At 36.5% G+C, this 24573-nt stretch overlaps 1 long non-coding RNA gene across 2 annotated transcripts in view; it reads left to right on the top strand.

Annotated features, from left to right (window-relative positions):
* The first annotated feature begins 270 nt into the window (after nt 1–270).
* Nucleotides 271–24573, top strand: part of LOC145982199 (uncharacterized) — a 77674-nt gene continuing 53371 nt past the window's right edge. For both annotated transcript variants that reach the window (XR_014441029.1, XR_014441030.1), the window contains exons 1-2: nt 271–377; nt 15386–15512. This is a non-coding gene — a long non-coding RNA (uncharacterized LOC145982199). The remainder of the gene's footprint in view (nt 378–15385; nt 15513–24573) is intronic.

Genomic DNA, 24573 nt, shown 5'->3' with positions numbered 1-24573 from the left:
AGTTTCTCGCATGTGTTGACAACGACGCAGGCGCAGTAGCTAAAAACAAAACCGGATTCGATTCGAGCTGACTTCCGGAATCGGAACGATTCGTTCACTTGCTGGTTTCGTTCCTTTGGAACGATTCGTTCCGGAACGACCCATCACTAGAACGACCAACCCACCGACGAGATGCGAGAAAATCACCGTTACATACGTACGGTAATACTCATGGATCCCACTGTACAGCACTTTCGGAAAAAATAGAATCCTTCTGTTGAAATCGGTGCTTTCGATAGTACAGAGGTCACCATGTATAATGTCATGGTCCTCTTCTGAAGGATGTGGTCTGGTTCGGAACCTGTCCGTTACAAGAAAGAAGAAATCATACTTTAATTGTAAATATTTTTTTTATTGTTATTAATTATAACAAGGACAGTATGAAAGTAACATGCATTAGCCCAAAACGATGTATCGTAAAATAAAGCAGGCTGTTTTCAACTTTTCATATTCTACAATTGAAACCAAAGAATAAACAATCTCACTGTTTTTAAAATATAAAAGTTAAGAGTTGTATATCGGTTCACGCAACATAAGTGTCAGGACTCAAATTCCCACTTTCTTAGCTTTTTCTTAGACGAGGTGTGTAAATATAAGAAAATAGAATAACCATACTTTAACTGCATGTAACGTGAAATGTAATGGAAAGCAATTATCTTGAATACACACGTCTGTTGGATCGTGTTGATCGTCTCGGCGATGTCAATAATAAATTTGCATACTAAAATATATATAGGTATATATATTTTAAAAAATCCTGCAAATGATTAATATATCACCAAATGAAATCCAATAAAATCATGGGAAATTACTGTCTGCATCAAATGTAACAGTATCAACGTAACTACATAATTATAAACTAAAAGATCTAACATTCCGAACGATATATAAAATTATCTTCTCTGTGGTTTAGCTTATATTGTAGTTTCACAAGTTTTCTGTCCTTCCTGTTTGTTTTAATGCAAAATTGTAAATTTATTGACTTTTATCATTAATATTCCTTCTTTATGGCATGATTAGGCAACATCCTATCTGATGAGAATGATATAAAGTATGTAATATAGCTCAATATTAGTAGTGGATTAGTTTTTGAAGTGTTGTTTTCGATGCTGTGTTCACTTTTACTTAGCCTTGAACTGTGTTGATTTAAGGAAACAAACGTACTTTACTTCACCATAACACATCTCCACATGCACAGAAAACATACGTAAACAATGTAATCTTCATAAACCATGAAAAATGTTAAACTTTTTGGTGGGGTATCGGTCTCGTAATGTAGACTTCAAGTACCAATTCTTCGCATATTGTCCCACGCGAAAATTAAAACTACTTTCGGCCATACTTCCAATTGTGTAATGATTAATAGATGTTGCAAAGCTGGGTATGACTTGAGATGACCGGACCCCTCTCCGATTTTCTTCATATTTGACATACTCACTAATTGAGACCTCCTAATCACGAATCTGAAGTTAAAATGTGTCGGTCACGTCTAGAAATTGTGAACCATTGACGCTAGCCCCACGAACCATTGGCACGTGGTTAGGTTAGTTCGGTTAGGTTAGGCAAACATAGTTAAAATTTGGTGTCGTGGTAGTATCAGGAATATATATATTTGGTTGTGAAACAAGAAATTTCGCGAAAATCGACAGTTTCCATTCCGAAAACTAACACCTTATTTTTGCTTATTTTGCAATTTCTAGACGTTTCCGACAAATTTTAACTTCAGATTCGTGATTAGGAGGCCTCATTTAGTGAGTATGCCAAATATGAAGAAAATCGGAGAGGGGTCCGGTCATCTCAAGTCGTTCCCAAAGCTGTATGTGAGTAAGTTAGAGACTAAATTGGTGTCCTTTAAATGAGATGGAAGTTATTTTATGTGAAATTATAATGCAAAAAGTATATTGTGTCCCAGGGATACTTGGAGCATGTGAGCGAAAGGAGAGCACCTTTACTGCAGCCATCAGTTGTCTGTAGGGTACTAATTTACTATCCTTCGGACACATTTCTTCATTTTTACAGAAGAAACTACTTACCTTATTAAGTTCCTGTAGCATTGTCTAACATCGGGAAGGTGTTTTCTGTGATGTGGGAATGTTTCATAGCAGAAATTCATGTTCTTTGTTGTAAATTAATTCTCGGACGGACAATAGCCTTTGGCGCGTATACCTTCGTACATCATCACACGTCGTAATTGTGTTTTGTTTATGTTCATTGGGTATCCAGTGTTTCGAACTGTCTGTGTTTGCAACGAAAGTTAGAAACATGACATGTCATGGTGGTGTGGTGAAATTCGTACCGGGTGTGGAAGATCCAGTGTTTTTTTTAAAATTTAATTGAACACGGGACCGTGAAGAAAGGAAAGGAATGTCAAAAATGTGGCAGTGAATGTAAGCTACTCGTTAGAAGGAACGGGCTGTGGGTATATGCCTAGTATGACGTGTCGTGGATCTGTGGTGAAATTCATGTAAGTTTTCCGTATCCTGGAAACTGATTTCTTCAAATTTAAAAGTTTGGGGCTCATTTGTGGGCAGGTGACCGGCCAATTTCTAATATGCCTTTAACAGAGAAAGCCGGAGCGGAGTGGAGGCGGGTCCGTGGTAGCGGTAGGGGGTGGTAGGTCAATTACCCCAGGGGCAGAGCCCGGAATCGGTGGGAAATTTGGACTCAAAAATTTGAAACGAAAATAAATTTTTAGTTTAAATTTCCCACCGATTCTGGGACAGATAGCCCCAAAAACCATTCATGGATAGCACCACGAAACATTGCAATTTTCTTCATAAAACAATGCGAAAAAGTTAAAAAAATAATAAAATGATCAGATGAGCTTTCTTCAATGGTATTTCGTGGGTTCCGAAGGTTGAAACACTGCATAACGAATAAAAATCGACAAAACACAAGCATGATGCGCAATTATGTAGGAAGGTGTACGCGCCATATTGTGTCTCAGGCAAGTGAAAAGACTACGAGAAAGAAGTACTCGTAATGTGAAAAATTGCAATTACTTTGATGAAAAAAACGTCAATACACCTTAAGGAATGTTCCGCGAAGCAGAGAGAATGTTCCGCGAAGCAGAGAGGTAAGTACGAATGTCAAAAATTGACAAAACGAAGAAGTTATAGGTGTCCGAAGGATAGTAAATGTTTACCAAATTATCTTCAATTTTTCTAATTTTAAAAAAACAATTTTAATTATGTTTGCCTAACCTAACAGAACCTAACCTAACCTTGCCGTGCATGGTTCGTGGTGTTATTTATGAATGGTTTGTGGGGCTATCCGTGAATGGTTCGTGGGGCTATCCATGCATGGTTCGTGGGGTTTTCGAACCCGAAAAAAAAAATAATCTAATTATAAAAAACAATTTTAACCATGTTTTCCTAACCTAACAGAACCTAACCTTGCCGTGCATGGTTCGTGGGGCTATTTATGAATGGTTTGTGGGGCTATCCGTGCATGGTTCATGCATTTTTGAACCTGGAAAGAAATACAAAATCAGTAACACGAAAGTAGGTAGCCTATTTTTCTATGAAGAAGGTTGCAACACTGCATAACCACTGATCATGGACAACGCTAGTCAAGATTTCTCCGCCATATCGCATGTAACGCAAGCGAAAGCGAACAAAAAAAAGATACACGATATGTCTAAAATTGAGATTATTTGCGTGAAAAAAAAGAAATGCCACCTTCAAGAATCCTTAGGAATGCAGAATACGTAAGTATCAATGTGAGAAATAAGGGAATTAGAGACGTTTGGTGGTTACTGAAAATTTACCAATTCTGTCTGGTAACAGTTTCATACATCGGAGACTCATTTCTTCAATTTTACACAAGAAACTACTAAGGGAAATGAGTTTCTCCAAGGTTTACAACGTTCGTCGAGGTATTTTCTTTCATCCTGGAATATATTTAACCGGGAAATCTTGTATTTTTCAAGAGAAATATCTCACCAATGCACAATTGCCATTGCTTTCATTTGCTTGCCGTACGACAACCGGATGCTGTGTATGTTGATGACGTAAGCCCCTGTCAGTGTTTCAACCCCCCCTTTTTTTTACTACGCTTGCCTAACGTAACGAAACCTAACCTAACCTTTTCGGAAATGGTTCGTGGGGCTATCCGTGAATGGAGACACTGCATGCCCACTATGGTAGTCAAGATTTGCCCGCCATATTCTGTGTTATGGAAGCGAAAAAAGGAGTCGAAGAAATTACTCTCTATGTGCAAAATTGTGTTTTTTTTTTTGTTTTTTTTTGTGTAAAAGCATAATGGCACCTTAAACTATGTTCCGCAATACACAATTGGTAAGTACGAACCATGCGAAACACAAAATATCCGATTTTAATGTGTCTCCGATCTATGAAACTGTTACCATTCTGTTTATTGTTTTCAGTATATGAATAGGTGTTTTGAAAAACTTACTGTATTCAGTTGATGAACTGTACTGCTAAGCTTTTTTATGGTTTTGGCAGCCGAACTATGTGTGCTGTTTTCTATGGTTTCTCAGTGGTCAAAAGGTGTTTACAAACATCTACTGTCTTCAGTAGCTGAACTGTTCTGTTAGTGTTTTCAGAAACATAATTGCACAACTAATGTATTTTATTGTGTTCAATATATTACCATAAAAGAACAGTACTAGTATCAGTAATGAAAAAAAATGTTATCTATACAACAGAATATGCAAGGGAGGAATTGTGCAAAAACAACAAAAAGCATGTGGAATTTGGTACTTAGGAATAATTTTACATACCAAAAAATGAAATGCAGTGAACATCTTTTTAAGCATGTAGCTTCATTGTGCTTAATGCACTTGTAAAAAAAAAAAAAGAAAACCAGTTCCTTACCCTCGCTGCTTGAAAACCAACAAGCAAAGCATATGCATTTCTGGAAGTATTATACAAACATAAGAATAATAAGAGTGGAAATTCCATTCAAGAAAAACAAACATCTAAAAAAATAATGTATTTGAACAAATTAGGGTACTATTATAGTATGGGGGAGACACCTATAAATCATATATTTCACACTTTTTTACATTGCTAACGTACTATTTTGGAATGCGGAACATTTCCTAAGGTGAAATAATGCATTTCTAACTAAGATAATGTCTATTTCTTACATTTACAAGTACTTACTGTTACTTGTTATTTTGATTCTGTAACACATTGTGGCGGGCGAAAGCGTACTGGTTCAGGGCACGTTGTGTGAGTATTTTGTCAATTTATGCAGTGTTGCAACCTCGTTCAGCGGAAAATACCTACTTTCGTGCCCAGATTTGAAATTATGCTAATACCTCGCAAACCATTGATGGTAGCCTTACAAACCATTGACGTTAACCCCACAAATAATTCACGTTAGCCCCAAAAAACATTTTCCGTTAGGTTAAGTTAGATTAGGCGATTATAGTTAAAAAAAAAAAAAATACTCGACGTCATGTTCTAGTGAAAACACGGCGAGTTTGAAACACTGACTATGGGGTTACGTCATCTTAACACACGGAACATTGTGCTCTCATGCAGAAAGCAAATGGCGGCAGCAGAAACAGCATGTCGGACAGAGATTTTCACAGAAAACAACATGTATTCGCATTAAAATGGATGAAAACTACATTCACAAACTTCTACAACGCTACAGAAAATGATCTCCGTAAGTACTTTCTCCTGTAAATTTGAAGAAATCCATCTCCCCTAAACTATAATGTTACCCAAATAAGTGCTTTAAAGTTGAGTTATTTCTTAAGAAACATTTCTATTAACTTATTCATTGAGATATATATATATATATATATAAGATTTTAGCTTTAAGAGTTCAGAGGAAATTCATTTCATGTACTGTTTTCCTAATGCACTTCTAAATCACTGGAAATATGGTGTCTAGAATGAAACTCTACGTTTGGTGTCCATACATGATTTTATAACATATTGTAGCAAGTATTATGCATTATTTGTCACATTATTTTTTCATTGCTATAACCCTGCTGTTGAAGTATTTAGCTGTACAGTATACACACAATTGGGTTTTAGTACATTTCACAGTACACGCTGGAAGAAATTTAAGAAGCATATAATTTGTCTCTTGTTAAGAGAAGAAATTCTCAACAGGGACGTTTGTGTGTTTTCTGTGTTACGTGTACTGTTAAGTCAGAATATGGGCGCCTCTGATGGCCTAGTGGTAACATCCCCACCTTGCAATGGGTCCCGGGTTCGATACCAAGTGAAGACACATAGTGGCTCTGATTAGGGTGACCAGACATTCTCCTTTTTAGGTGTCTGTCCGGCATCCGGGTGGATTTTTTAGAAATCAGTAAATGTCCTCCTTTTTTTGGAAAGAGTTTAGAATCGAAAATAGCAAATGTGCTGCATAGAGAATGCTTTCACATATAACGATCAGATCATCATTTAAGGCATATCACTTGGGGTGCGTTAAGTATTCGAGCAATGCTCGCCTAGCGTCTGGGAGCTGAACACTATCATTTTGCCGACTGAGTCATTAGTAGGGTGAGGATTTATAGGCACTAAAAACCTCTCAAATAGGAAGTCAGATAGGCACAAAAATGATGAAAAAAGGCACGAAAATAGGCACTTAAAAGTAGGGTGACCATAATATATTTACCCATAAACAGGACATCCCAAGGAGGTCAGTTTACCCCCTCGTAAAAAGTTTGGTTACGCCTGATCATAAAATTATTGTTATCATTAATGTATTATTATTATTATTTATTAAAGTATATGGATATTTGATAAAGAAAGTAAAGTGCTACCCTGTGCTTTGCACCACGCCATGAAGGCGTACAGTGGTGTGGAGTTAAGACCCCACACTTTCTTGATCACGGCCGAAGGTGGGGGTGATGTGATCATCACCATGCCCCTGACCACCTTTACCCCCCCCCCCCCCAGAGTTTCCTGCAGGTACCAACTTTATACGAAGCTGGGTGGATGCCGGAGGCGCTTGAATAGGTGGAAAAAATTCTGGTTCTTTCCCACCGAGTATCGAACCTGAGTCCCTCGCATGGTAGTCAGTCAGTATCTCATGGATGATACATACAATAAAATTAAACATTATCTCCCGTTGTCAAAATATATTAATTATTATAATCTTGGTATAACTAATCCCTTCTGAACACCCTTTGATGTTTGTGCTATGTTGCAGTTGAGAAATGTCAGAAGTATTGTTATTTGATTATTTGTGGAGCAGTGAATGAGAACAGCATTTTACTTCACCAGCCGTTCATAAAACTCCCCGAAAAATTAACCCCCAATATATGACACAACGCGAAATTTGTCTTTGGAGTTTGTTTCAAGATGCATTATTTTACATTCTTGTTGCAAGTCCATATTGAAACTGCATGTATGCTTCTTGGCCATGCTTATTCACTGTTCTACGAGTAACGGAACACATACAAAACAATTTAATCTTTTTTTTGTATGAAATGTCTCAAATTTATAGTTGGTTTTCAAGGTATCGCCTAGATTTTTTATAAAACAGGACAAATAGTGTTTTTTTAATAATATTAACGGGACGACAGGACACTACTCTGAAATGGGACTGTCCCGGTAAAAGCGGGACGTATATTCACCCTACTTAAAAGGGGCTCTAAAATTTACAAAAAGACATTAAAATGAACTTATTTAAATTTTCTTCTTACAATGCACAGTTATACCACCGGTAAGGATATCCTTATCTGTGGTTATACTGTATTAGCACTTCAGTTTATACATAAAAGTGCGCTAACGATTAACAAACTATTGATACTCTTTAGATCGAAATTCACATTTCCAGGGAATCGTCAGTTAAAGTCATTCTCACAAAACTAGTTTGTGCTAACGACTGCGCGAATTTGAACAAATGATGAAAAACAATTTGCACCATTGTAACAAAAAAAAAAAAAATATTTTAAACAATTTCCCAACAATACAATGAGTATTCTGGCGAATACTAGATTTCAGTCAGTACAGCATCAACAAAGCCTTACATCCTTCAATGTGGGGAAAGCCAAAGACACGTAAAGAAAGCTGAAGTATGCAACAATTGTAGAATAGCAATTTTTGGCATGATTAAGCGAAATAGGCACTAACCCTCAAGACAGGCATTTATAGGCACTATAAACATTCCTTTTTGTTTCAAGATGCATTATTTTACATTCTTGTTGCAAGTCCATATTGAAACTGCATGTATGCTTCTTGGCCATACTTATTCACTGTTCTACGAGTAACGGAACACATACAAAACAATTTAATCTTTTTTTTGTATGAAATGTCTCAAATTTATAGTTGGTTTTCAAGGTATCGCCTAGATTTTTTATAAAACAGGACAAATAGTGTTTTTTTAATAATATTAACGGGACGACAGGACACTACTCTGAAATGGGACTGTTCCGGTAAAAGCGGGACGTATATTCACCCTACTTAAAAGGGGCTCTAAAATTTACAAAAAGACATTAAAATGAACTTATTTAAATTTTCTTCTTACAATGCACAGTTATACCACCGGTAAGGATATCCTTATCTGTGGTTATACTGTATTAGCACTTCAGTTTATACATAAAAGTGCGCTAACGATTAACAAACTATTGATACTCTTTAGATCGAAATTCACATTTCCAGGGAATCGTCAGTTAAAGTCATTCTCACAAAACTAGTTTGTGCTAACGACTGCGCGAATTTGAACAAATGATGAAAAACAATTTGCACCATTGTAACAAAAAAAAAATAAATATTTTAAACAATTTCCCAACAATACAATGAGTATTCTGGCGAATACTAGATTTCAGTCAGTACAGCATCAACAAAGCCTTACATCCTTCAATGTGGGGAAAGCCAAAGACACGTAAAGAAAGCTGAAGTATGCAACAATTGTAGAATAGCAATTTTTGGCATGATTAAGCGAAATAGGCACTAACCCTCAAGACAGGCATTTATAGGCACTATAAACATTCCTTTTTGTTTCAAGATGCATTATTTTACATTCTTGTTGCAAGTCCATATTGAAACTGCATGTATGCTTCTTGGCCATGCTTATTCACTGTTCTACGAGTAACGGAACACATACAAAACAATTTAATCTTTTTTTTGTATGAAATGTCTCAAATTTATAGTTGGTTTTCAAGGTATCGCCTAGATTTTTTATAAAACAGGACAAATAGTGTTTTTTTAATAATATTAACGGGACGACAGGAAACTACTCTGAAATGGGACTGTCCCGGTAAAAGCGGGACGTATATTCACCCTACTTAAAAGGGGCTCTAAAATTTACAAAAAGACATTAAAATGAACTTATTTAAATTTTCTTCTTACAATGCACAGTTATACCACCGGTAAGGATATCCTTATCTGTGGTTATACTGTATTAGCACTTCAGTTTATACATAAAAGTGCGCTAACGATTAACAAACTATTGATACTCTTTAGATCGAAATTCACATTTCCAGGGAATCGTCAGTTAAAGTCATTCTCACAAAACTAGTTTGTGCTAACGACTGCGCGAATTTGAACAAATGATGAAAAACAATTTGCACCATTGTAACAAAAAAAAATAAAATATTTTAAACAATTTCCCAACAATACAATGAGTATTCTGGCGAATACTAGATTTCAGTCAGTACAGCATCAACAAAGCCTTACATCCTTCAATGTGGGGAAAGCCAAAGACACGTAAAGAAAGCTGAAGTATGCAACAATTGTAGAATAGCAATTTTTGGCATGATTAAGCGAAATAGGCACTAACCCTCAAGACAGGCATTTATAGGCACTATAAACATTCCTTTTTGTTTCAAGATGCATTATTTTACATTCTTGTTGCAAGTCCATATTGAAACTGCATGTATGCTTCTTGGCCATACTTATTCACTGTTCTACGAGTAACGGAACACATACAAAACAATTTAATCTTTTTTTTGTATGAAATGTCTCAAATTTATAGTTGGTTTTCAAGGTATCGCCTAGATTTTTTATAAAACAGGACAAATAGTGTTTTTTTAATAATATTAACGGGACGACAGGACACTACTCTGAAATGGGACTGTCCCGGTAAAAGCGGGACGTATATTCACCCTACTTAAAAGGGGCTCTAAAATTTACAAAAAGACATTAAAATGAACTTATTTAAATTTTCTTCTTACAATGCACAGTTATACCACCGGTAAGGATATCCTTATCTGTGGTTATACTGTATTAGCACTTCAGTTTATACATAAAAGTGCGCTAACGATTAACAAACTATTGATACTCTTTAGATCGAAATTCACATTTCCAGGGAATCGTCAGTTAAAGTCATTCTCACAAAACTAGTTTGTGCTAACGACTGCGCGAATTTGAACAAATGATGAAAAACAATTTGCACCATTGTAACAAAAAAAAATAAAATATTTTAAACAATTTCCCAACAATACAATGAGTATTCTGGCGAATACTAGATTTCAGTCAGTACAGCATCAACAAAGCCTTACATCCTTCAATGTGGGGAAAGCCAAAGACACGTAAAGAAAGCTGAAGTATGCAACAATTGTAGAATAGCAATTTTTGGCATGATTAAGCGAAATAGGCACTAACCCTCAAGACAGGCATTTATAGGCACTATAAACATTCCTTTTTGTTTCAAGATGCATTATTTTACATTCTTGTTGCAAGTCCATATTGAAACTGCATGTATGCTTCTTGGCCATGCTTATTCACTGTTCTACGAGTAACGGAACACATACAAAACAATTTAATCTTTTTTTTGTATGAAATGTCTCAAATTTATAGTTGGTTTTCAAGGTATCGCCTAGATTTTTTATAAAACAGGACAAATAGTGTTTTTTTAATAATATTAACGGGACGACAGGAAACTACTCTGAAATGGGACTGTCCCGGTAAAAGCGGGACGTATATTCACCCTACTTAAAAGGGGCTCTAAAATTTACAAAATGACATTAAAATGAACTTATTTAAATTTTCTTCTTACAATGCACAGTTATACCACCGGTAAGGATATCCTTATCTGTGGTTATACTGTATTAGCACTTCAGTTTATACATAAAAGTGCGCTAACGATTAACAAACTATTGATACTCTTTAGATCGAAATTCACATTTCCAGGGAATCGTCAGTTAAAGTCATTCTCACAAAACTAGTTTGTGCTAACGACTGCGCGAATTTGAACAAATGATGAAAAACAATTTGCACCATTGTAACAAAAAAAAATAAAATATTTTAAACAATTTCCCAACAATACAATGAGTATTCTGGCGAATACTAGATTTCAGTCAGTACAGCATCAACAAAGCCTTACATCCTTCAATGTGGGGAAAGCCAAAGACACGTAAAGAAAGCTGAAGTATGCAACAATTGTAGAATAGCAATTTTTGGCACGATTAAGTGAAATAGGCACTAACCCTCAAGACAGGCATTTATAGGCACTATAAACATTCCTTTTTCGGACTGTAAATATCATGAAATTAACTTTAAACATTAAAGCCTATGTTTTACTACAAAGGAATAAAAAAGGCAATAGGCAAAATTCATCACCCTAGTCATTAGTACTATTCTAACTCGTTGCTTCGTCCTCTGAGAAGGCTGGAACGCAAGTAGTCTGTGCAGTTCCTTTTCGATTGATTGATTTATTTTACTTCGTTTTTCTGTCACTTTTGGCTAATTGCTACGATGAGGGGACACTCAGAAAGAACACCCATGCCCAGGCCGGGAATCACCTTTGGCATTGTGGTGCTGTGTGCTAACCACTCCGCCACAGAGGTCGGTGAGTTCCTTTTTGAGTTATACATATGCGATACAGAAATGCAAAGTGAGAATTTTGATTATTAAGTAATATTTACTTCCATGAAATAACGAAGCCAAAGTGTAAATTCAGCAATTATCTTGCAAGAATATATCCAGTTCTTAAGGGATGGAAGAAACGAATATGAAGTAAAGTGTAAGGTGACTGTCACTTTCCCCTGCTGTTGAAAGAGAGCTAGAAATGTTCGTGGCATTAAAATCATATTTCTTGAAACAATCTAAACTACCTAAAATTTTAACTCTGTTTTTGGAAATATGTTAAGGCGAATGTTCAAATTGTGGATATTCTTTGTCATTCCTTAAATAATAAAGTAGGAGATTGTTTTCTTTGCTTAAAAGTACGAAGAAGTTATTGAAAGAGACCATCTGAAAAGTGTTGGTAAGATTTTATTATATGTATGTATAAAATTATGAGTAATAGCAAATGTATTGCCATTTTTCCTCTTTTTTATGACATTGTCCTCCTTTTCCGCTACAGGTATGTAGGTTTTTGAATGTATGTGTCTGGTCACCTTAGCTTTGATGCTACTTTAAGTGTACAGTTGCAATTAGCCTTTCTGTGCATAAACTGGACTTAAAAATAAAATTCAATCCCGAGTAATAAACGTAACCCGTGGCACAACAATCCATTGAGGGGTCTGGGCTCACCTACTGACTGTTGGCCTCATTCACTCACTTCAGATGAGAGATTGTCCGACCAGTTACATTGTGATGTGTGGTCAGAATAACGAACCCACAGTCGTTATTGTAGGTTTCCAGTTTCCTCACGATGGTGGGTGGCCACCGGTCCCATACACAGGCCAAAATCTGAGGAGAAAGGTTGTTGCTCTTCCCCAGGAGACAGGAGCCTGTGCACGTTCTGGAGCACAAAACCCTGACACTTTAGACCGCTCGGCCACGGTGCAGGACGAATAATAAACATGCCATTATAAATTTTTGCACTGCAGCAGCATGGTAGACTCTGCCAAATATTGGAATGTATTGCATAGCTATTCATGCTGTAACTAGTAGAGCCCACTTTAGGAGAGTCACTCTGGCACGAGAATTAATCACTTTTAATCCATTCTTGTATTATTTAGTAAATTAAACGTTTCTAAGGCCACATTTATCTTAGTTTGATTTCAGGCATTCTTAGCCCATATTTGAAAGAAAAAAATTGAAATGAATAGCTGCCCCTGAGGAAAAAAGGCTGGCATCTGAATTAATTTTAGTTTTCTCTACCCCTGAGTGGTTATGAAGCATGATGGATAAATCTTCACAAAAGATGCAGTAATTAACTAGTTCCTTATTGATATGGTTCTTGACATGCAGAAAATTCATGTGTACAGTGATGTCAGAACTTTGACAATACCACCACAGGCCAATGCTTGTTCTGTCTCCGTTTCTGACACTTTGTGAGCTATAATAATCAATGGACCTCGGGTTTTAGGTTTTTAACCTATTTTTTCCATTACAGGTATGTAGGAAATAATAAATTATGTCAGTGTTTTGTTAAAAAACGCAACAAATGATGAAGGTTTCTATTGCCTAAAAAACCTATTTTGCTTGTTAGAACCTATTTTAGGTGTATGCATCTAAATGAAGCCCTTTTTTAGGTTTTTATATATTTTTAAAGGTTTTACAGGATTTTTATGCCACACAGAGGCAATTGCTTTGTTTGCTCATGAAAACATTCAATGACAAACGTGTTTGAAATGTACTCTGTGTCGATTTCCCTTCCTCCAAGTGGATGGTGATATTTCAAAGCTCTAAACAAAGCAAAATATCTGGTGCCATTGTTACCTTTACAGTCCAAAGTGGTCTGATCTGTGTGGTCTTGCTCACTTTCACGTCAATTTGGTGCTTTCTGGCATTTTTGCCTTGCGAACTAACATTTCAGTACTGTAATGTGTGTTAGAAAATATTTTCCTGTTTTATACTTGCTGAACTAATCTTGAAAACCACCTGGAAAAAAATTGCTATATTATTTTGGGATCATAATGGTTCACTCTGAGTGTAATAATTAGCACGTGGTCGCAAAACGGAACTAATAAAAATAGAAACCTAGGAACAGTTGCTTTCACGTTTTCCAGAAACATATCAGCATGTTCAGAAAATCCCCATCAGTAAGATGGGCGTACATATGTACAAAATGTGCTTGTGTTCAGAATATCCCCCAAATGAGTGTAATTCTGAGCAGAGGTTTGAGAATTGTTTATGCACCAGCAAACAACACGTGAGTCTAACAACTTACGTTACGTCGAAGGTTGCATCATGAGCTACAGAACTATTTTTTGTAAAATTTTACACTGCTATCAGGTACCAGCACAATTGAACGACATTTACTGCAATGCGTTCAGAATAGCCCCACATTACGGTATTGAAGTTTGCACCACTGACCATGTTTTTGTTAAAAGATTATTTTCAGCATATAAGATGATCCTCACAGACAAAATTGCAGAGTTTGACTGTGGATAACATGAAAGATTGTTACCTAACTATTGATTGATTGAGTTGGTGTTTTAAGTCCACCTGATGCACAGTAAGACTAATCGGGACTGGACCTACAGTTTAAAGTGGGATCCGAACCACGACGTGCCTTCACCGGGTATCGAACCCTGGACCTCTTGATTGCAAGGCAACAACGCTACCACTGCACAAGCCATCGGCGAATTACATTGTTGCCTAACTTTACGGCGAAGAGTGGATTTTAATAGCAAATTTCCAATGGTAAGTTCTGCCATCACCGTACGGTTAGGCAACACACAACGTTATGCAAGATGGTGCGTATTTCAGGATATAGGTGTCCCATTTTCATTGCAGGTGACTATACCAAATCAGCATTTTTCAGGAATTTCGAACTATTTTAAGTTTTTTTGAACCTAGTTTAGGATTTTTCGAGCCTAACTTCAGATTTTTTGGACCTATTTTAGGAATTTTAGAGCCTATTTTTGGAACCTAAAAACACACTTTTTGGATCCTAAAAATCCGATGTCTATTAATCAGGGTCATGAGGGTCAGAAATTTTGTAAATTTTTGCTTTGAATAATTGTGAGCCGTGTCATAAAACCTCCTCCCTCCTTTGGCATAGTAATTCTAAAAAAAGAAAATCATCAAAGGCAGGATAAGATGGCAAAATGTGGACTGACTACTAAAAACATACATTTAACGCCCTTCCATCCTATAATCCTGGGCATATTGGATTGTGAGTTTGCAATTGTCAACAGTTCGAGAAAATTTGTAAAAAAATGCTAACAGAGCTCATAATACTCCAAATAATTAATGTAGTACAAGTCACAGTGGGCTTGATCAGGCTGTTTTTTTAAATCTTGGTTGAAATTGATTTTGAACAGCAATAATAACATATTTCCAGTTCGTGGGGAACCATGGTTTCACCAGTCATGATCAGTTGATACAATCAGTTTTTGCATGTATAAACACACATGGGATTATTGTATACATTTTTTTGAAATGCTGAAAGTAGAATAAAGTTAATTGACTACTATGGCGTCATGAAGTACATTTTGAAATTGTTTTTTTAGATTTCTCAGAGTACAGTATGTGTTGCAAGTGTTTTTCAAGTTCTCTTTTCTTTCCAATAGAATGCAGCATCCCTGCCTCCCTCCATTCCGTTTCCATGGAAGCTTCAGTGCATAAGTTGAGCCTGAGGGGTTGCTTACCAGAGCAGGAGAAACATTATTTATGCCTGGTTAGGAGTTATGCACCCATGTAAGTTGCGTATTCTCCTAATTTTCCACGATTTAATTGAAACAAAAGTGAGGGTGCTCAAGTAAATAGAGTACTGACTAGGGCTGAGCCGATACCGATGTATCGGTATTGGCCGATACCAGTGATATCAGTATCGGGAAGTATCGGTTGGAATTCATGTACCTATACCAGTCGATATTTTTCTGTCATATCGGTCTTTCACGAGATATGCAAAATGCTGGGTGACACTTTCGCAGAGTCTAATTATCCTGGAAATTATTAAAAATTCAAAGTTTATTTTTATTTTGCTCGAAAAACTGAATTGTGTGATTACATAATATCTATTTTAATATTCTGATGTAATTCCTGAACATTCTAAAGCAATTTTTTTTAGTAAATTCATGCATATAATTGGAGAAGAATATTTGTACACCAGTATTGGTATCGTTAAGAGTATCGGCTCAGCCCTAATACTGACATAGTTTGATCGCTCTTGACATTCTCAAACATTTGTGTAGGCTACAGTTTTTAGCTTTGTGCATGAAACTTGTAGGAGCATTATGGCATTACTTGCACTGTTACTTGATAACAAAATTCTCGAAATATAGTACACCAACGAGGAGAAGCAAGGGCAAAGAGGGTCAAATCATCTATTTAATGAAGATGGTAACTGCTGTAAATTTAGAATCAATCCGATGAAATTATTTTTGCATCGAGAATACCAAGATACACTGCAACAGGATTGCATATGACTGAAACTCAACAATGTGTTCCCAGGTGGTGGATGCAAACCTGGCTTTTCCCACTGTGCATGCTCTCTACCATGACGTACATTTTCTCCAAAGATGTCTAGAATGCATCTTCAGAGTTTCAGAAACTAAACTCTGTGATTTCACAGATTTCATCAGTTCAGAATTTTGCAATAACACTTTTAAAATTATAGTGGAAGAGAGTGGTGGCAAAATCACAAGTTTTGTAATTATGATAACTGCCATAAATGTAAAGCTTTCCAGTTACAACTTTTACAGTTGTGAGATGAATGAGAGGAATGATCTCACATTGCATTTGAGAAAAGTCAGTCACCACGTTAGAGATGGTGGACGACAGACCCTTTTGACGTGTCTTCCGAGAGCTTTAAATTATGCTCATATTTGACTAAGTTACATTTTCATAAATTAAGAAGCACAAGTCTCAGCAATGTTAGGGTATCACTTGAGTTTTACATTTTTAATAAAAACTCTATAATGTAGTGTGGCTTTTAGGAAGGTTGGGGATATGTCACCAATTTTGAGACAACAATAACTGCAGCAAATTTAGAGGGTTTTAGCTGAAATTAATCAAAACTAGACACACCTCGGGAATGATTGTGTTTTGCATTTGCACTTGTTCAAAGCATTTTAACCCTTAACTTCCTAGGTCATGTTTTTGTCACACACTGTCCCAGGTCAGGTCTTGCAGACCTACATTTTAAAATAAACATAAAAAATACTTAACAACTGCTGGATGCTATTTAACTGAACTAATTCGGTGTGTTTCGTAAAGGTCTACACAAATAACTCAAGAAAAATGTATTTTAAATTTTGAAGTACAATAAAAATGTATTAAAACATAAAACTGCACAAAATGAACCTAATATTACATATCTTTATTGCTATTAAAGATCAAATACCCTTTACTCTAAATTTTACTTTTTGTTATATTTTTCTTGTTTATTATACATGTAATAATAAAAAATATAAAAAAGACCCATAAAACACCCACTAAAATAAAAATTTCACCAGTACTTTTAGGTCCATTGTTTTCTTCTCATAAGTTTTGTCTGCACTTGTTGCAAATTTTGGTATAGCACTCAAGGCAGATGGGCTTCTTGCAACAAAGGTATCCTCCTCTTCTTTTTTGGGTCACAGGTGGAGCATGTTTTGCATTTTTCCAATCGCTCTCCAACCATTTGTGGTCTTGGTTATGCTACACCCAACACATGGCGAATGGATGCACGAAGTTCGTAGGTCAAGTGGGTGTTGTTGACTCTCTTTTTCCATCTGTGGTGTCACCAAAGACTTTGCAAGCATCTTCAAAAAATTAAAGTGGCTCACTTGAGAACTGTCTTTGTAGGAGTTGTGAAAAACAAACACATTCAGCCCACCCTCAAAATCAGACTCTGTAACACACAGAGTAGACGAAGGGCTGGGTAATGAATCCATAACGCACAGGCCCAGGTCCAGTCTCTGAGACCGCTAAGCATGAAAAAAAGCTATAAATATCACTTAAGGTCACGTTCAAGTGGCGACTAACGACGTAAACCAATGCAGGGTTTGGGAAGGGACAACTAGACAACGCTGTAATCTCCTAACCCACCCATCACATAAGAATCAGAATAACAATAAACGCTAGCAGTCTGTCAGACCGCACGTGGGAAGTTAAGGGTTAAGAGTGTAGGATTTTTCTTATGCTGAGGTAGATTCCAAATTCTGATGACACTTTTAAATCTCTGTAGTTTATTTTTGGAGATTAAGAAAAGAGATTCTTAATAATTTTAGGGCTTTGCTTAAGCTATAATTTGACAATGCATGTTTTGAAATATAGTGCATGTTTGGGAATCGTTGTGGACCAAATTGGAAGTCACCAATGTTTTGACCATGGGAATTGCCATTCTCATAACAGTCAGATATTTTGGAAGATGTTTAAAGTATTTATTCCATTTGGATGAAATCAGCCAGACAATTGAAAACAACAAACTTATAATTTGACATGGTTTATTTATGCTTGAAAAGTCCAGAAAAGTAAGGGGAAAAACAACTGTGATAAACTTTGAACAAACTGTATTGAAGCAGATTTAAATCATTGTGTTACATAGCTTTTTTTGGATTATTTCATGGTCTATGGCATATGAAATAAATGAGTTAAAATATGTGTTTGTAGCTGTAGCATAATTAATTCCAACATTGGCACAACACTGCATTCACAAAATTATTTGTTTCATAAACTGAAGTCCAGACTGGATTTCAGTGATTTGATTGATTGATTTGCTTTATTTTACTTCACTTTTTGTTCCACTTTTGGCTAATTTGCAAAGATGGGGATGAGTGATTATGTGATGATATTGATGAATGAACACTCACAAACATCCATGCGTAGGCTGGGATTTGAACCCGAAACCCCTGGTATCATAGCACGATGTGCTAACCACTCCGCCACGGAGGCCGGCGAAGTTCAGAATAAAATCTTTACTAATAGTATTAACTAAAAATGTGCTTAATCTTGAAAAACATATACAGTAAAACCTGTCTATCCCGGAACATGATGGTTCTGAGCAAAATTTTCCATCTTAACAGTTTTCCTTCTTATACAGGGTTGACTTTAAATACAGTATAGAGCGCTGCAGGAAATAATGGAAAGACAGATTTAAATTTCGCATTACTTATAATGTAGAGTACTAATGCATGTACGTACATCAATAAAAATGGGATACAGTCGCAATAAGCATAGCAGAGATTACAATTATATAACTACACAACATGTTCGTACACTTTTTACAGTATTGTAAGAACATACAGTACGTACTTATGTATCTTTTCGAACCCGGAACACCTGGTATCGTAGCGCGATGTGCATAGAGGGAAAGAGAAAGATTGAAAGATGGAATAAGAGAGGTGAAGTAAGATTGAGATAAAAGTGAAGAAAAAAGAAATAAACAAAGAGAGATAACAAGAGGGGTGTAAGGGGTGCTCCTTCCACGTAGTGCACCCAATAGTCAACCTCACTTCCATCTAGTACTCCCTGGACTGCAGACGAACGAGGCTCTGGCGACTGGCCTCATGGCCAATATAATTTTGTTTGTGTTGTCCTGTGTTTTGTCCTTATTTGTGCTGAGTGCTCCTTTACAGCCCCAGCTTTTAACGAAAGTCAGACGATTTTAATACTTTATGATTTTAGTTATGTAACGTTAGAGTTGTTATGTGTAACTATAAGGGACTGGACCCCGTATAATGTGACTGGTACAAAATAGCCGTAGTGCTGACGCACCCAAAATTTTAAATTCGAATTCGAAAGAAATAACAAAAAAATTGAAAGATTACGAAAGAAAAAAAAGGAGAGAGAGAGAAAGAAAGGTGGAGAAAGAGGGTAAGAGATGAAAGAAAGAAACGGAATCGTAACAGCTATGAGTATTGTAGCGCATTCTTTCATATCGACAATGTTACCAATAAGCGAGTGGCAACAGAGGCGTGTTCCACTTACAGTATTGCATTGTTTTGTTGCGAGTGAAGAAAATAAAGGAAGAAATTTCTATTTTGCTGAGAATAAAAACATCTCGTTGGTCTTTAAATGGTGTTCCGTTTCCGCGTTAAGGAGGTTTCTGCCTTAAACAGGTCATTTTCAGGGAACTTTTTTTTCCGTATTTACAGGTTTCCTTCTTATAGAGGTTCCGGGATATGCAGTTTTTACTGTACTTTAATATGCCTATGAAGGAAGAAGGTAGCAAACCTGATTGATAAAATTAAAAGTCTGTAAAAAGTTAGTTATTGCTTTTTTTTCTGGGAAGAAATGTTCCGGCACTATTCAAGTTCATATGTTATCGTGTTGTTAATGTGTTGATCATAACAACTACTCAAAATTGTGTTATGTTTATAAACGATGATGCATCCAAGTACACACACACACACACGTGCATATGCATTTCTCTTGTGTTTCCTGATTGATTTGCTTTATTATACTCCTTTTTTCTGCCACATTTGGCCAATCACAAAGATGAGAACAAGTGATATGATGAAATTTATGAAGGGACATACCCGTGCCCAGGCTGGGATTCAAACCCAGGATCTCTGGCATTTCTCTTGTTAGAATAAAATGTTATTAGTCCTCACCTATAATAAGGTGCCAGTATAGAGTGCCGTTGTTGACTACCTGAAAAATAAACACTGGTCATAACATATTTTGTAACCCCTCCCCCACCCGATAGTCCGATTGTTGGATACACAAAAGTATGTCTCCTCATGGAATGTAACCCTGAAAACTAATCACAAAGCAACAGCATTAACCATTACATCCTCCAGGAAGAGTAGAATCAAACCGTTCAACAAATATTTTAGGGTAACAGTTTCATAGATCGGAGACACATGAAAATTGGATATTTTGTGTTTCTCGTGGTTAGTACTTACAAATTGTGTATTGCGGAACATTATGCCATTATGGTTTTTATGCTTTTTCATGAAAACAAACACTTTTTCTACTAAAATAAGCCATTTTCCTTAATGCTACCAACAGCACGTCACGCTGCGATATTGCTTGCTTTGCAAATGATAACACTTCTTTTGTTTTCGGATATCAGTGTTTCCAACTCTAATATGCATGAAAATTCCTATTTTCCACGAATTATTGGGTTTTTTTAAATTATACTATCAAGTCACGAAACATGCAAAGTTAGGCAGGTTAGGTTAGTAAAAATTGAGAGATTAACTTACCATCACAGCATCTTTCACATATTTATTCCATGACACATCGTTACTTGTTTTCAAGTTACATTTACATCATGGTACCGGCTTGTTTGAAAAATTCGTGCGTTCTTGCCTTCGGTGGGAAATTGTCCTTAAATTGGTGTTCTGCTAGGTGCCCTGTGAAGTGACTCTTCTTCTGTCCAAAGGTTGGTATGGAATGACGTACATTACGCCATGCTCTTTCGATGTTTTGGGAGTGGATTGGAATGTCATCGTGCAACATTCGTCGCATGTTTTCGTGATGTATATGTCCACTTGCAGGTGTGTCCACAAACTCTATGCTGTGGTTCACTCGCAGGTGCCTGTAGCCTGCTCCCTGTAAATTTATATAGGCTTTCAAGCAGGCTGAGATGATAGTTGTACCTGGAAGAATAAATTTGCGTATGGTTTGCAGCAGAGTATGTTCATCTCTATTGTCTACTGGGACCATGAAGAATGCTCTCGGGTTTCCTCTTTCTATTCCGCCGAACACCCACTGTCCATTAACTGGACGTCCTCTTCTATTTACACACCTCTTCGTCTTGCCAAACTTAGCTTCATCTACTTGGACAACAACTCCTGGACCTCCTATGGGACGAGAATTTTCAGTTACCCATTCCTCGCAAACCTGTCTGCAAAAGTTTGACCAGTCAACAACAGTTCTTCTACTCATGTCTAATTCCTCTTCTATTACAGCTTGTCGTGGGTACGGCAGATGAAGCCAGAGATTGCAAAAATGAATTATCTTATCCACCGATAGGTTACTCGAACCTATGAACTTGCCATTTCTTGCGGAACATTTGAATCTGCACGGAACTTTCTTGCGACGTAATTTACCTTGTCCATCGATTCTCTTCGAACAAATATACATACAATTGCCATTGCGTCCAACGTGCACCTTACATGCACTACCACATTTTCCATAATCAACTTCTTCCTTCACTATGCTTTGTTGGATTGTAAAATCTAAGGGATCTTCTACGCCCGATAATAACCTCACGTCACATCCAGGACATGCAGTTTTCTTGTAAAAAAAAAGAGCACGTTTGGAAACCCTGATTCCACTAGCGAGATCACGTGACTTCCGATGCTATAGCCATCTGCAGGTACATAATGGAAACAACGGCATAATATTTGTCAATTTACACAAAAGGCAATATCATTACATCAAATGTGATTGTTTATTGTTCTGCTGCATTCTACGGTGAAGTTTTAAGTTTCGGCAGCATTCCGTACTCTTCAGAAATGAGTTTTCGTAAGTACTTTTCTTAGTAAAATTGAAGAAATGTGTCTCCGAAACTCTTACCTATTTTACCTATAGAACAGTATATGTTAACAGTAATGTTATATTGCTTTTGATTCAGTCAACTATTTCCTGTCACATTTATCTTATGAACAAGGGTCTGCATAGCATAAGAGAAGGGGAGGAAATATAGTTGGCAGAGCAAAGCAGTACACGCTGCTGTGAAGGCTGGTAACTACAGTCGCTTTCCCCTCCACGCAATCCATGTCCCTTTCACATGTTCATTGGAGGAACCGTCTCACTTCACTACTTGCGCAGAGACTTGTTTTCATTCCCTTGTCCAGAGATAGTTAGGACAGGGTGTAAAGCAATACAAATTGAATGTTAAGATACATTACTACTAGTGGAAAAATGTATTTCACTTTTAAAATATATATTTTTAAACATAACCTGAAAAACCCCAATAAAACCCAGTTTTGCCTGGGTTTTATCTGATGAAACCTGAAAAAAAAAAACAGGCAAAGTGCCAACCCTGATTGTAGATGGTGTAAAGGTATTTTGAATCACCCAATATATGCATTGTCGACCTGTTATAGAGCTCACATTTCAGTGGAGCACAATAGTGATCCATGCAATTATTGATAAGATTCATTCCATGTCAAATCAACCAATTTGAAAATTGGTTGCATGACCAATTTTAGAAAAAAATCATTTTTCGTACATACATTTATTTGTACATGTTTCTATATATCGAAACCAATGTTTTAGATTCAACTCGTTTTGGTCAGTATGAGGTAATGTATGTGACCTTATTTGTGATGTTGCAAAGTTAGGTTAAGCTACATGTATACCTAGTAAAATGGAGTCTTTTATTTTTTTATAGTTGGGTTATAAAAGCTTCAGAAAATATAGTAACATAGGATTTTAATACTAGTCGCTGCCTTGCAATCAAGGGGTTCTGGGTTTGATTCCTGTGGAGGCACATACTGGTTCGGATCCCAGTCCAAATTAGCCTTACTGTGCATAAAGTGGACTTAAAGCACCAATTCAATCAATGAAACAAAATTACAAGGTATGACAATTGAAGATCTGCAAAATCTCATTGTGAAGGGTTTGAATTTGGTACCCACGTCCAGTTGGTGGTGTCAGCTCCAAAACTGAGTTTCCTCAACATTTTATTTACTGGAACCCAAGTGTCAGAAGGTGATTTTCTAAATGTAGCTTAAAAGCAGGCTATTTATTTTGGAGGGTCAAAACTGGTAGAAGATATAATTTTATGTTGCCTGTACTTTCCACTGTTTTTTGCAAGAAGTAGATATGAGTCATGCACAGCAGAAGATTCAGACACGTTTCGATTGGATTTGAGGCAAGTCTGGAGGTGATATGTGCATGAATTTGTGCTGCCGTTCCTCGTTTGCCTAATGTGCTGACAGGTAGTAACTTGTGAATGGTTGCTATTTGTGACTGGAAACGGTGTGTTCTGCAGGATTTTTAACTGGAGAGAACTGTTACAAAGACACTTTTGGTAAAGTAGCCAAAGATTCAATTAATCTTTAACAACTTAGTGAAAATGATAAAATTCGTCTTGGGTTGAGGTTACAGATGGATGACTTAGATACAATATGCACATGCCAATCAAAGAAGATTTTCTTAAATATATATTTTTATTTGTTTAGGTACACTGTGATATTCTAAAATACCGTTCACAGTAAGTGAATTATTGAAATTAGATCAAGGGATATTTCCCCATATAAAATGAAGGGTGAAAGATGATGCACCCAAGAATTTTAAGTCAATCAATCAAACAAGTTGCATCAAATGGCAAACCGAAAGAAGCGTCAAGTAAGTCTTGTACCAGGTAAATCAATATGTCCCATGTTACAGTGAAATTTTCATCTCTGGAGAAAGTGGCTCACATAAAAGTCAGAATGGAAATGATGTCTTTGTGCCACCCCAAGAAACATTGAAGGAAATGGATGTCTAAGTCTGTTCTGTTTTCGAGTATCTCTGTGTCAGGGGTGGCACCAGAAATTTTCTACCAGGTGGGCAGAAGCTCCACATTGATAGATTAATGTGGGAAGTATAAATGTAAGACCATATAGTATATATGTGCATGTAAGACGTATGCATCCCCCCTCTCTCTTAGACTCCTGATTTTCCTCTTACTTCTTTTCCCTTTCCTTTTCTTGTTTTCCTCTTTATTATTTTCTAATCTATTCTCGCATCTTGTTCAATTTCCTTTCGCTTTGTCTCTGATGGACACAATTATTTCAAGGAAGTGTTTACCCATGCTCAGCCATACATTCTAATCACATTCCTTCATGCATGAAATACATACAGTGAAATAAATGTGAATTAGGTTTAAGCA

Source organism: Lepisma saccharinum (assembly GCF_977018435.1).
Source record: "Lepisma saccharinum chromosome 12 unlocalized genomic scaffold, izLepSacc3.1 SUPER_12_unloc_1, whole genome shotgun sequence".
In the NCBI taxonomy this organism is placed as follows: domain Eukaryota; kingdom Metazoa; phylum Arthropoda; class Insecta; order Zygentoma; family Lepismatidae; genus Lepisma; species Lepisma saccharinum.
This window is presented reverse-complemented; position numbering and strand designations above follow the sequence as displayed.